Source organism: Mustelus asterias, chromosome 8, assembly GCF_964213995.1.
Source record: "Mustelus asterias chromosome 8, sMusAst1.hap1.1, whole genome shotgun sequence".
Taxonomy (NCBI): domain Eukaryota; kingdom Metazoa; phylum Chordata; class Chondrichthyes; order Carcharhiniformes; family Triakidae; genus Mustelus; species Mustelus asterias.
In genome coordinates this window covers 7,650,119-7,662,394 of record NC_135808.1, presented here as the reverse complement: position 1 = coordinate 7,662,394, position 12,276 = coordinate 7,650,119, and positions in this window count along the sequence as shown.

Genomic DNA, 12,276 nt, shown 5'->3' with positions numbered 1-12,276 from the left:
GACAATAAATCAAATCAAATCAAATCAAATACATGGGAATGTACCTTGAGTGCATGTACACTATTGGCAGCACACTATTCCTTTAAAGGTTTGCCTGTCAATCTTTTATTCCAATTTACCTGGACGAGATTCATTTTTGCCCCACCGGAAAACTGGGATTTTCTTTCCGCAGAAACAGGACTTCAATGTCTATAGACATCGGGCATACGACCGACACGGGTTTACATAACGTTCAGTGATAACTACCTCAGAATTTGATTGTTGCTGAGAGAAAGAGACATGCTGTCAAAGCTTTTCATCTTGCACTCACAAGACATTGCCAACAGTAATGGGAGCGGCAAACAATTTGTACTGCGTGGCAAGAGAGTGCTTACAAGTTAGCAAGTGGACTTTGATGGAGGTGTTGCCATGGAAAATACTTCATGGAACATTTAACTGCCAAGTGTTGGTGAAATTCCAACCGGGCAGGTCATTTCTGATTGCTCAAGGAATTGCCCTGGGGAGTGAACCAGAGAATGGCTATTCCCGAATCAGAAATGACTTGCCCAGTTGAAAAAATGCAATGTATGGACATGTTCCTCCTGCCTGCAAAGGACGAGCCCTGAGTGAATATAGCTTGCTTCTAGCACGTGCAAGTGATCCACACTGCGAGTCCAACTGATACTTAAATTGGTAATTCTTAGTACAATCAGGTTGTCAACCAATCAGTCCTCTGTTGCCGTGCAGTATAAATTGTTGTTCTCCCGTTACTGTTGGTAATTTCTTGCGAGCTATCCTGATGAGTGCAAGATGAAAAACTTCGACAGCATCACTCTTTTTCTTCAGCAATACTCAAATGTTCTATCACCTAGTGACTATTTGCACCTGAAAAGTCTGGAAATGGAAATTTTATGGTAAAATAAATTGTCACTTATTTCACTTTTCATCCTGACTGTTTTATTGTTTGTTGGTTGGAGGGAGGAGAAACTTATCTCTTTCTCTCACACACTTTTATCATTGTTCAAAGAGATCCTGCACTAAGTTACTCTCTCTCTAAAGTTAAAGTTTATTTATTAGTGTCACACTAAGTAGGCTTACATTAACACTGCAATGAAGTTACTGTGAAAATCCCCGAGTCGCCACACTCTAGCGCCTGTTCGGATACACCGAGGGAGAATTTACCATGGCCAATGCACTTAACCCGCACATCTTTGGAGTGTGGGTGGAAACCGGAGCACCTGAAGGAAACCCACGCAGACATGGGGAGAACGTGCAGGCTCCGCACAGACAGTGACCCAAGCCGGGAATTGAACCTGGGTCCCTGGCGCTGTGAGGTAGCAGTGCTAACCAATGTGCCACCGTGCCGCCCCTGCTGATATCTTGATGCAGTGCCCCAAAACAGAATTATGAGCAAAGTTCATGGAATAAAGGCAGCACGGTAACACAGTGGTTAGTACTTCTGCCTCACAGTGCCAGGGTTCGGTTCCCGGCCTGGGTCACTGTCTGTGTGGAGTTTGCACGTTCTCCCTGTGTCTGAGTTGGTTTCTTCTGGGTGATCCGGTTTCCTACCACAGTCCAAATATGTGTGGGTTAGGTGGATTGGTCATGCCCAATTGCCCCTTAGTGTCAGGGGGACTAGCTGGGGTAAATGCATGTGGTTAAGGGCCTGGGTGGGAATGTGATCGGTGCAGACTTCTGCACTTTTACAAATGCACCATAGAAAGCATCCTTTCTGGTTCTTTCACAGCTTGGTCTGGCTCCTGCTCTGCCCAAGACCGCAAGAAACTACAAAAGTCCATCACGCAAACCAGCCTCCCACCCATTGACTCTGTCTCCACTTCCTGCTGCCTCGGCAAAGCAGCCAGCATTATTAAGGACCCCACGCACCCCGGACATTCTCTCTTCCACCTTCTTCCTTCGGGAAAAAGAGACAAAAGTCTGAGGTCACGGACCAACCGACTCAAGAACAGCTTCTTCCCTGCTGCTGTCAGACTTTTGAATGGACCTACCTTGCATTAAGTTGATCTTTCTCTACACCCTAGCTATGACTTTAACACTACATTCTGCACTCTCTCCTTTCCTTCTCTATGAACGGTATGCTTTAGCTGTATAGCGCGCAAGAAACAATACTTTTCACTGTATGTTAATACATGTGACAATAATAAATCAAATCAAATCAAAATCAAATGTAGAATTCTATGGAATTTCCACTCCATCTGACGAAGGAGCAGCGCTCCGAAAGCTAATGGTATTTGCTACCAATAAACCTGTTGGACTTTAACCTGGTGTTGTTAAAACTGTGTCGATATGGTTCAGCAGGCCACTCTGTTGAGAGACAATTAGAGATGGGCAATGAGAAACTGACCCCCCGACCCCTGTAAAAGGAGTTAAAGTGGTTTGCAAAAGAAGTCAGTGAGGTGAGAAAAAGCTATCCCACACACGGGGTGATTAGGATCTGGGCTGCTTCGTCTGAGAGTGTGGAGGAGGCAGGTTCAATCAAAAGAAAATTAGACTGTTATTTGAAAAGGGACAAAAATATGGAGAGTTATAAGGAGAAGGTGGGAGGATGGCAGGAAGTAAATTGCTGTTCTGAGAGCCAGTGCTGACACGGAGGGCTGAATGTCCCCCTTGTGCACTGTAACAAGTCTGTTACCCTTGTGCTCAGTTACCTATCCTCTTTCTCACTCTCTTCGCCATCTGCTGGTGTCTCTGTCAAACTGCACCCTTTTCAAGCCACAATAGGATCAAAGGAGCAGAGTGAGACAATTCGCTCGGAACCTGATCCGGCGTTCAGTCAGATTGTGGTTGATTTGGTTGTGAGCCTCAACTCCGCCCTGCTGTCTGCCCTCCCTAATCCTTGACGCCCTTGTCTATCAAAAGTCCATCTAACTTTGCCTTGAATAAATTCAATGGCCCAGTCTTCACAGCTTCCTGGGAATGGCACGGTGGCGCAGTGGTTAGCAATGCTACCTCACAACGCCACGGACCCGGGTTCGATTCCTGGCTTGGCTCATTGTCTGTGTGGAGTTTGCACGTTCTCCTCATGTCTGCTTGGGTTTCCTCCGGGTGCTTCGGTTTCCCCCACAATCTGAAAGATGTGCTGGTCAGGTGCATTGGCCATGCTAAGTGTACCTGAACAGGCGCCGGAGTGTGACGACTGGGGGATTTTCACAGTAACTTCATCGCAGTGTTAATGTGAGCCTACTTGTGACACTAATAAATAAACTTTAAACTCATTGCAGGAACCTATTTCTCCCACGCCGCACTCTCGAATCTTATTTACCCCATTCCCTTGTAGCTAATGGAATAGTCATGGAATAATTTGACGATCTTCTTTTTAATTGCCTCATACTTTCTATGCAGAACCTGGTTCCTGTGTCATTGATACCTACCAGAACCCTGGATCCTCCTCCCACTGTAGGCCGCCCCTCTCCGGCTCAGAGGAGCTGAGCTGAACTCTGTCACTGGGCAGGTAACATAACTATCTGGACTCCTGCTCTCAACTGCAGAGAACCATGTAAATTTCCCAGGCTATACAGTCCCCAAATGCTACTATATCCCTATTATCTGCCCCTGCTTGAATAGCTCCCTGTATCATCACCATTGGGAACTGTCGACGGGACATTGGCCGTCTTAATTTTTCTGCCCCCTCTCACCCATTCCAACCTCCCTCCCTCCGAATTTTCCACTCTTCACTCCCTCAGGTCCAACCTCGAATTTGTCATCAAACCTGCCGACAAAAGGGCTGCTGCTGCAGTCTGGCATACTGACCTCTATCTCGCAGAGGCTGAGGGCCAACTCTGAGATACTTCTTCCCCGTGTCTGCGTGGGTTTCCTCCGGGTGCTCCGGAAGACGTGCTGCTTAGGAGCATTGGCCGTGCGAAATTCTCCCTCAGTGTACCCGAACATGCACCGTCGGGTGTGTGGCGACTCGGGAGGTTGTCATCAACTTCAGGAAGCGTAAAGGAGATCATGCCCCTGTCTACATCAACGGGGACAAAGTAGAAAGGGTCGAGAGCGTCAAGTTTTTAGGTGTCCAGATCACCAACAACCTGTCCTGGTCCCCCCCATGCCGACACTATAGTTAAGAAAGCCCACCAACGCCTCTAGTTTCTCAGAAGACTAAGGAAATTTGGCATGTCTGATACGACTTGAACCAACCTTTTACAGATGCACCATGGAAAGCATTCTTTCTGGTTGTACCACAGCTTGGTCTGGCTCCTGCAATGCCCAAGACCGCAAGAAACTACAGAAGGTCGGGAATGTAGCCCAATCCATCACGCAAACCAGCCTCCCATCCGTTGACTCCGTCGACACTTCCCGCTGCCTCGGCAAAGCAGCCAATATAATTAAGGACCCCACGCACCCCGGACATTCTCTCTTCTACCTTCTTCCTTCGGGAAAAAGATACAAAAGTCTGAGGTCATGTACCAACCGACTCAAGAACAGCTTCTTCCCTGCTGCTGTCAGACTTTTGAATGGACTTATCTTGCATTAAGTTGATCTTTCTCTACACCCTAGTTATGACTGTAACACTACATTCTGCACTTTCTTGTTTCCTTCTCTATGAACAGTATGCTTTATCGTATAGCGTGCAAGAAACAATACTTTTCACTGTATGCTTATACATGTGACAATAATAAATCAAATCAAAATCAAAATCAAACATCCCCCTGGACCACAATCACACCACTGAACATCAAACCATCATCTCCAACATCGTCACCGATCTAATTTCCTCCCCCACAGCTTCCAACTTCATAGTCTCCCAATCCCAGACAGCCTGCTTCCACCTCTCCCCGCCATCCTCCACCCCCCCCCCCGGCCTCCCCCCCTCCCCCCCCCCTCCCCCCCCCACCTCCCCCGCCGACCCCGTACCACCAGTTTCTTCATCCACACTGTATTCACCACTTCCTTCCATCTGGAACCTCAAACCTGTTTGAGGCTCCTTCATTTCTACCTGCTCGATTCCCATACCCGTTTCACTTGTACTCACACCTTCCCATCTCTGACCATGAATGAAATCGAACCACCCTACCCTAGGGGATGTGACTGCCTCTGGAACAAAGCATCCAGGATAACTACTTCTCCCATCTCTAATTCATCACAGTCCCCGTAGCTTGAACTCCAGCTCATTGACACTGAATGGAGCTGCACTGTGGATCACAGTGGCATCCACAAGAGCCCACATTTGGTAGATTGAACCAGGGCAGGACTTACTCAGTTAATGGTAGAGCGTTGGGGAGAGTTACAGAACAAAGAGATCTAGGGGGTACAGGTTCATAGCTCTTTGAAAGTGGAGTCACAGGTGGACAGAGTGGTGAAGAAGGCATTCGGCATGCTTGGTTTCATTGGTCAGAACATTGAATACAGGAGTTGGGACGTCTTGTTGAAGTTGTACAATACATTGGTCAGGCCACACTTGGAATACTGTGTACAGTTCCGGTCACCCTATTATAGAAAGGATATTATTAAACTAGGAAGAGTGCAGAAAAGATTTACTAGGATGGTACTGGGAGTTGATGGTTTGAGTTATAAGGAGAGGCTGGATAGACTGGGATTGTTTTCTCTTGAGCGTAGGAGGCTGAGGGGTGATCTTATAGAGGTCTATAAAATAATGAGGGGCATAGATCAGCTAGATAGTCAATATCTTTTCCCAAAGGTAGGAGAGTCTAAAACTAGAGGGCATAGGTTTAAGGTAAGAGGGGAGAGATAGAAAAGTGTCCAGAGGGGCAATTCTTTCACACAGAGGGTGGTGAGTGTCTGGAATCAGCTGCCAGAGGTAGTAGTAGAGGCGGGTACAATTTTGTCTTTTAAAAAGCATTTTACATGGGTAAGATGGGTATAGAGGGATATGGGCCAAAAGCAGGCAATTGGGACTAGCTTAGGGGTTAAAAAAAGGGGTGGCATGGACAAGTTGGGCCGAAAGGCTGTCACCATGCTGTAAACCTCTATGACTCTATGACATTCTACAGCTGCAACACTTCAATCTGCTGTGCCCCTGTCTCTCTATCGCCATCTGGTGGTATCCCTATCTTACTCCACCCAGTTATTCCTCCCTATCTCCATCTGGTGGTATCCCTGTCTCACCACACTCAGGTTATCCCCCTCTCTATCTCCATTGTTCCCTCATCCCTGAGATCGTTCCTCATCCCTGGGATCATTCCCTCATCGTTGAATCCTTCCTTCATCGTGGGATCGTTCCCTCATCCCCAGAATGGTTCCCTAACCCTCAGGATCATTCCCTCATCCCTGGGATCGGTCCCTCATCCCCAGGATCATTCCCTCATCGCGGGATTCTTCGTTCATCGTGGGATCATTCCCTCATCCCCAGGAAGGTTCCCTAATCCTCAGGATCATTCCCTCATCCCTGGGATCATACCCTGATTAAGAAGTCTCACAACACCAGGTTAAAGTCCATCAGGTTTATTTGGGAGCACAAGCCACAAGCTTTCAGAGCGCTGCTCCTTCATCAGGTAAGTGGGAGTTCTGTTCACAAACAGGGCATATATTGACACAAACTCAATTTATAAAATAATGGTTGGAATGCGAGTCTTTACAGGTAATCAAGTCTTAAAGGTACAGACAATGTGAGTGGAGAGAGGGTTAAGCACATGTTAAAGAGGTGCGTATTGTCTCCAGACAGGATAGTTAGTGAGATTTTGCAAGCCCAGACAAGTCATGGGGGTTACAGATAGTGTGACATGAACCCAAGATCCCGGTTGAGGCCGTCCTCATGTGTGCGGAACTTGGCTATCAGTTTCTGCTCAGCGATTCTGCGTTGTGTGTCGTGAAGGCCGCCTTGGAGAACGCTTACCCAAGATCAGAGGCTGAATGCCCGTGACTGCTGAAGTGCTCCCCAACAGGAAGGGAACGGTCCTGCCTGGTGATTGTTGAGCGGTGTTCATTCATCCTTTGTCGCAGCGTCTGCATGGTCTCCCCAATGTACCATGCCTCGGGACATCCTTTCCTGCAGCGTATCAGGTAGACAACGTTGGCCGAGTTGCAAGAGTATGTACCGTGTACCTGGTGGATGGTGTTCTCACGTGAGATGATGGCATCCGTGTTGATGATCCGGCATGTCTTGCAGAGGTTGCTGTGGCAGGGTTGTGTGGTGTCGTGGTCACTGTTCTCCTGAAGGCTGAATAGTTTGTTGCGGACAATGGTCTGTTTGAGGTTTTGCGGTTGTTTGAAAGCAAGAAGTGGGGGTGTGTTGATGGCCTTGGCGAGATGTTCGTCTTTACCGACGACATGTTGAAGGCTCTGGAGAAGATGTTATAGCTTTTCCGTTCTGGGGAAGTACTGGACGGCGAAGGGAATTCTGTCCGCCGTGTCCCGTGTTTTTCTTCTGAGGAGGTCGGTGCGGTTTTTCGCTGTGGCGCGTCGGAACTGTCGATCGATGAGTCGAGCGCCATATCCTGTTCTTATGAGGGCATCTTTCAGTGACTGCAGGTGTTTGTTGCGACCCACTCAGGTCAACCTATAACACAGCCTACGCTGAGAGACTTTGCCATTGCACCTCTCTCACACTCCTCAACCACCTCATACACCAACTCTACAGCAAACGCCGCAGCCTGGAAACCAAGATAGAGTCCATATTCTCAACTTGCGCTCAGGACGCAGACCAGCTGCGAAACACCGCCAAGCAGACGAGACAAAGGAACTACACCATCTACATGCACACCAAGAACAGGAAACTTGAGAAACTCGGCATCACCACCAGCAGCAACCAAGCCTCCCCCGGTACCACAGTAGAAAACAGTACCACTGCAGGGAAGTCCATTGTCAACTTGTCGGACTACACACTTCAACCAGATGAAATCGAAGTTCTCAACCGACGGCTCAATTTCTGCCCCACCACCAAAATAGACCCCATCAGTCTCACAGCAGACACAGAGGAATTCATCAGGCGAATGAGGCTGCGGGAGTTCTTCCACAAAGCCCAAGAGGCCAATGGAGAACACAATGAGACAGCCAATGAACCGGAACAGCCGACAGAGAGATCCGCAGTGCAGCAACCGAAGAGGAAAGAGTCGAATTGGACTCCTCTGGAAGGCCGTCGCCCTCGACTCGACATGTATGCCCAAGCTATCAGGAGGTGCGTCAATGCCAGATTCATCAGCTGTACTTACAAGAACGTCACGCAAGCACAACGCAATGGCATCCACCTCTCAAGACCAACCGCAACATTGTCATCAAACCAGCAGACAAAGGAGGGGCCATCGTCATACTGAACAGAACAGATTACTGCAAAGAAGTGTCCCGACAACTGAACAACAAGGAACACTACAGACAGTTGCCCGCAGATCTGATCAAAGAACACACCCGTCAACTCAACAGACTGATCAAGATCTTTGATCTGCTCCTTCAGAGCACCCTCCGTGCTCTCATCCCATGTACTCTCCGCGTTGGAGATCTCTACAGCCTCCCGAAGATGCACAAGGCCAACACACCCGGCCGTCCCATCGTATCAGGCAATGGGACCCTGTGTGAGAACCTCTCCGGCTACGTCGAGGGCATCCTGAAACCCATTGTACAAAGAACTCCCAGCTTTTGTCGCGACAGTACGGACTTCCTACAGAAACTCAGCACACATGGAGCAGTTGAACCAGGAGCACTCCTCGTCACAATGGATGTCTCGGCACTCTACACCAGCATCCCCCACGACGATGGCATTGCTGCAACTGCCTCAGTACTCAACGCCAGCAACTGCCAATCTCCAAGTGCAATTTTACAACTCATCCGCTTCACCCTGGATCACAACGTCTTCACCTTCAACAACCAGTTCTTCATCCAGACACACAGACAGCCATGGGGACCAAATTTGCACCTCAATATGCCAACATCTTCATGCACAGGTTCGAACAAGACCTCTTCACCACACAGGACCTTCAACCGATGCTATACACTAGATACATCGATGACATTTTCTTCCTTTGGACTCATGGTGAACGATCACTGAAACAACTCTATGATGACATCAACAAGTTCCATCCCACCATCAGACTCACCATGGACTACTCTCCGGAATCGGTTGCATTCTTGGACACACGCATCTCCATTAAGGACGGTCACCTCAGCACTTCACTGTACCGCAAGCCCACGGATAACCTCATGATGCTCCACTTCTCCAGCTTCCACCCTAAACACGTTAAAGAAGCCATCCCCTACGGACAAGCCCTCCGTATACACAGGATCTGCTCGGATGAGGAGGATCGCAACAGACACCTCCAGATGCTGAAAGATGCCCTCATAAGAACAGGATATGGTGCTCGACTCATCGATTGACAGTTCCGATGCACCACAGCGAAAAACCGCACCGACCTCCTCAGAAGACAAACACGGGACACGGTGGACAGAGTACCCTTCGTCGTCCAGTACTTCCCCGGAGCGGAGAAGTTACAACATCTTCTCCGGAGCCTTCAACATGTCATCAATGAAGATGAACATCTTGCCAAGGTCATCCCCACACCCCCACTTCTTGCCTTCAAACACCCACACAACCTCAAACAGACCATTGTCCGTAGCAAACTACCCAGCCTTCAGGAGAACAGTGACCACGGCACCACACAACCCTGCCACAGCAACCTCTGCAAGACATGCCAGATCATCGACACAGATGCCATCATCTCACGTGAGAACACCATCCACCAGGTACACGGTACATACTCTTGCAACTCGGCCAACGTTGTCTACCTGATACGCTGCAGGAAAGGATGTCCCGAGGCATGGTCCATTGGGGAAACTATGCAGACGCTGCGACAACGGATGAATGAGCAATCACCAGGCAAGACTGTTCTCTTCCTGTTGGGGAACACTTCAGCAGTCACGGGCATTCAGCCTCTGATCTTCGGGTAAGCGTTCTCCAAGGCAGCCTTCACGACACATGACAACGCAGAATCGCTGAGCAGAAACTGATAGCCAGGTTCTGCACACATGAGGACGGCCTTAACCGGAATCTTGGGTTCATGTCACACTATCTGTAACCCCCACGACTTGCCTGGGCTTGCAAAATCTCACTGACTGTCCTGGCTGGAGACAATTCACATCTCTTTAACCTGTGCTTAACCCTCTCTCCACTCACATTGTCTGTACCTTTAAGACTTGATTACCTGTAAGGACTCGCATTCCAACCATTATTTTGCAAATTGAGTTTGTGTCTTTATATGCCCTGTTTGTGAACAGAACTCCCACTCACCTGATGAGGGAGCAGCGCTCTGAAAGCTTGTGGTTTGTGCTACCAAATAAATCTGTTGGACTTTAACCTGGTGTTGTGAGACTTCTTACTGTGTTTACCCCAGTCCAACGCCGGCATCTCCACATCATCATTCCCTCATCCCAGGATCATTCCTTCATCCCGGGATCAATCCTTCATCCAGGAATCTTTCCTCATCCCCGAGATCGTTCCCTCATCCCCGAGATCGTTCCCTCATCCCCGGGATCATTCTCTTGGTTCTCTGCTAAATTATGAGGCAGCTAGTTACGATAAGCTTCCTGGGGCAGCACGGTGGCACAGTGGTTAGCACTGCTGCCTCACAGCACCAGGGACCCAGGTTCAATTCCTGGCTTGGGTCACTGTCTGTGCGGAGTCTGCACGTTCTCCCCATGTCTGTGTGGGTTTCCTCCGGGTGCTCCGGTTTCCTCCCACAGTCCGAAAGACGTGCTGGTTAGGTGCATTGACCGTGTTAAATTCTCCCTCAGAGTACCCGAACAGGCGCCGGAGTGTGGAGACTAGGGAATTTTCATAGTGGCTTCATTACGGTGGCACAGTGGTTAGCAGTGCTGCTTCACAGCGCCAGGGACCCAGGCTCAATTCCAGCCTTGGGTTGCTGTCTGTGTGGAGTTTGCACATTCTCCCCGTGTCTACGTGGGTTTCCTCCGGGTGCTTCGGTTACCTCCCACAGTCTAGAGATGTGCGGGTTAGGTGGATTGGCTGTGCTCAATTGCCCCTTAGTGTCAGGGGGACGAGCTGGGGTAAATACATGGGGTTTTGGGGATAGTGCCTGGGTGGGATTGTGGTTGGTGCAGACTCTATAGGCCGAATGGCCTCCTTCTGCACTGTAGGGATTCTATCTATGATTGCAATTTTAATTGAAGCCGACTTGTGACTCCAGAAATAAACTTTAATTGTGCTTGACTTTCATCTCTACATTTTGATCCATCCAGTCATTTCCCGCTGTAGATATAACCCCCTCCCGTTGTGGGACTGTGTCCTGCCTGTGTTGGTAGAAGGGTTCATGCAAAAAAACAAGCAAATGAAAGGAGGAATAAGAGTTTACTCTGAAACCACCAGCATCCTCTCTACAAATGACTGAGCTGTTGAAGAGGAAGCTCGGAACAGTGGCGAAAATGAAAACGTCAGCAAAATAACTAGGAGCTGCACAGATTACAGCTCATTTGAGATGTCTACAGGGATGAGTGGAATTGCTTCACTTCCTGAGCTGTGCTGAGTCTGATTCAGGCTTATGCAATTTTTTTTTGGTCATTCATTTGTGGAAAATGGGCATTGCCGGCTGGGCCAGCATTTATTGCCCAGCCCCAGTTGAGAGTCAACCACATTGCTGTGGCTCTGGAGTCACATGTAGGCCAGACCAGGTAAGGATGGCGGATTGCCCTCCTTAAAGGACATTAATGAACCAGATGGATTTTTCCGACAATGGTTTCATCAGTAGATTCTTAATTCCAGATATTTTTTATTGAATTCAAATTCCACCATCTGCCGAGGTGGGATTCGAACCCGGGTCCCCAGAACATTAGCTGAATTTCTGTATTAGTAGTCCAGTGATAATACCACTAGGCCATCGCCTCCCCTTAAGATGAGGGGCACAGCAATATTACTCCATATTGAAGGGCTGGTGGGGGGACACTGAAAGACAGGAAACGTTTGCAGGGCAATGGGGAAGGAGCAAGGGGAGTGAATCTCCAATGAGCTGGCAGGGACTGGATGGGTTGAATGGCCTCCTTCAATGCTGTATAATTCTGTTCTTTCCTTCGCTTAATGCTCTATCATAGAAACATAGAAAATAGGAGCAGGAGGAGGCCGTTCGGCCCATCGAGTCTGCTTCGTTATCCATTCAACATGGTTGATCATCCAACTCATGATGACACAGTGTGTTAGCATTGCTGCCTCACAGTGCCAGGGACCCGGGTTCGATTCCCGCCTCGGGTCACTGTCTGTGTGGAGTCTGCACGTTTTCACCGTGTCTGCGTGGGTTTCCTCCGGGTGCTCCTGTTTCCTCCCACACTCCAAAGATGTGCAGGTTAGGCCATGCTAAATTCTCCCTCAGTGTGCCTGAA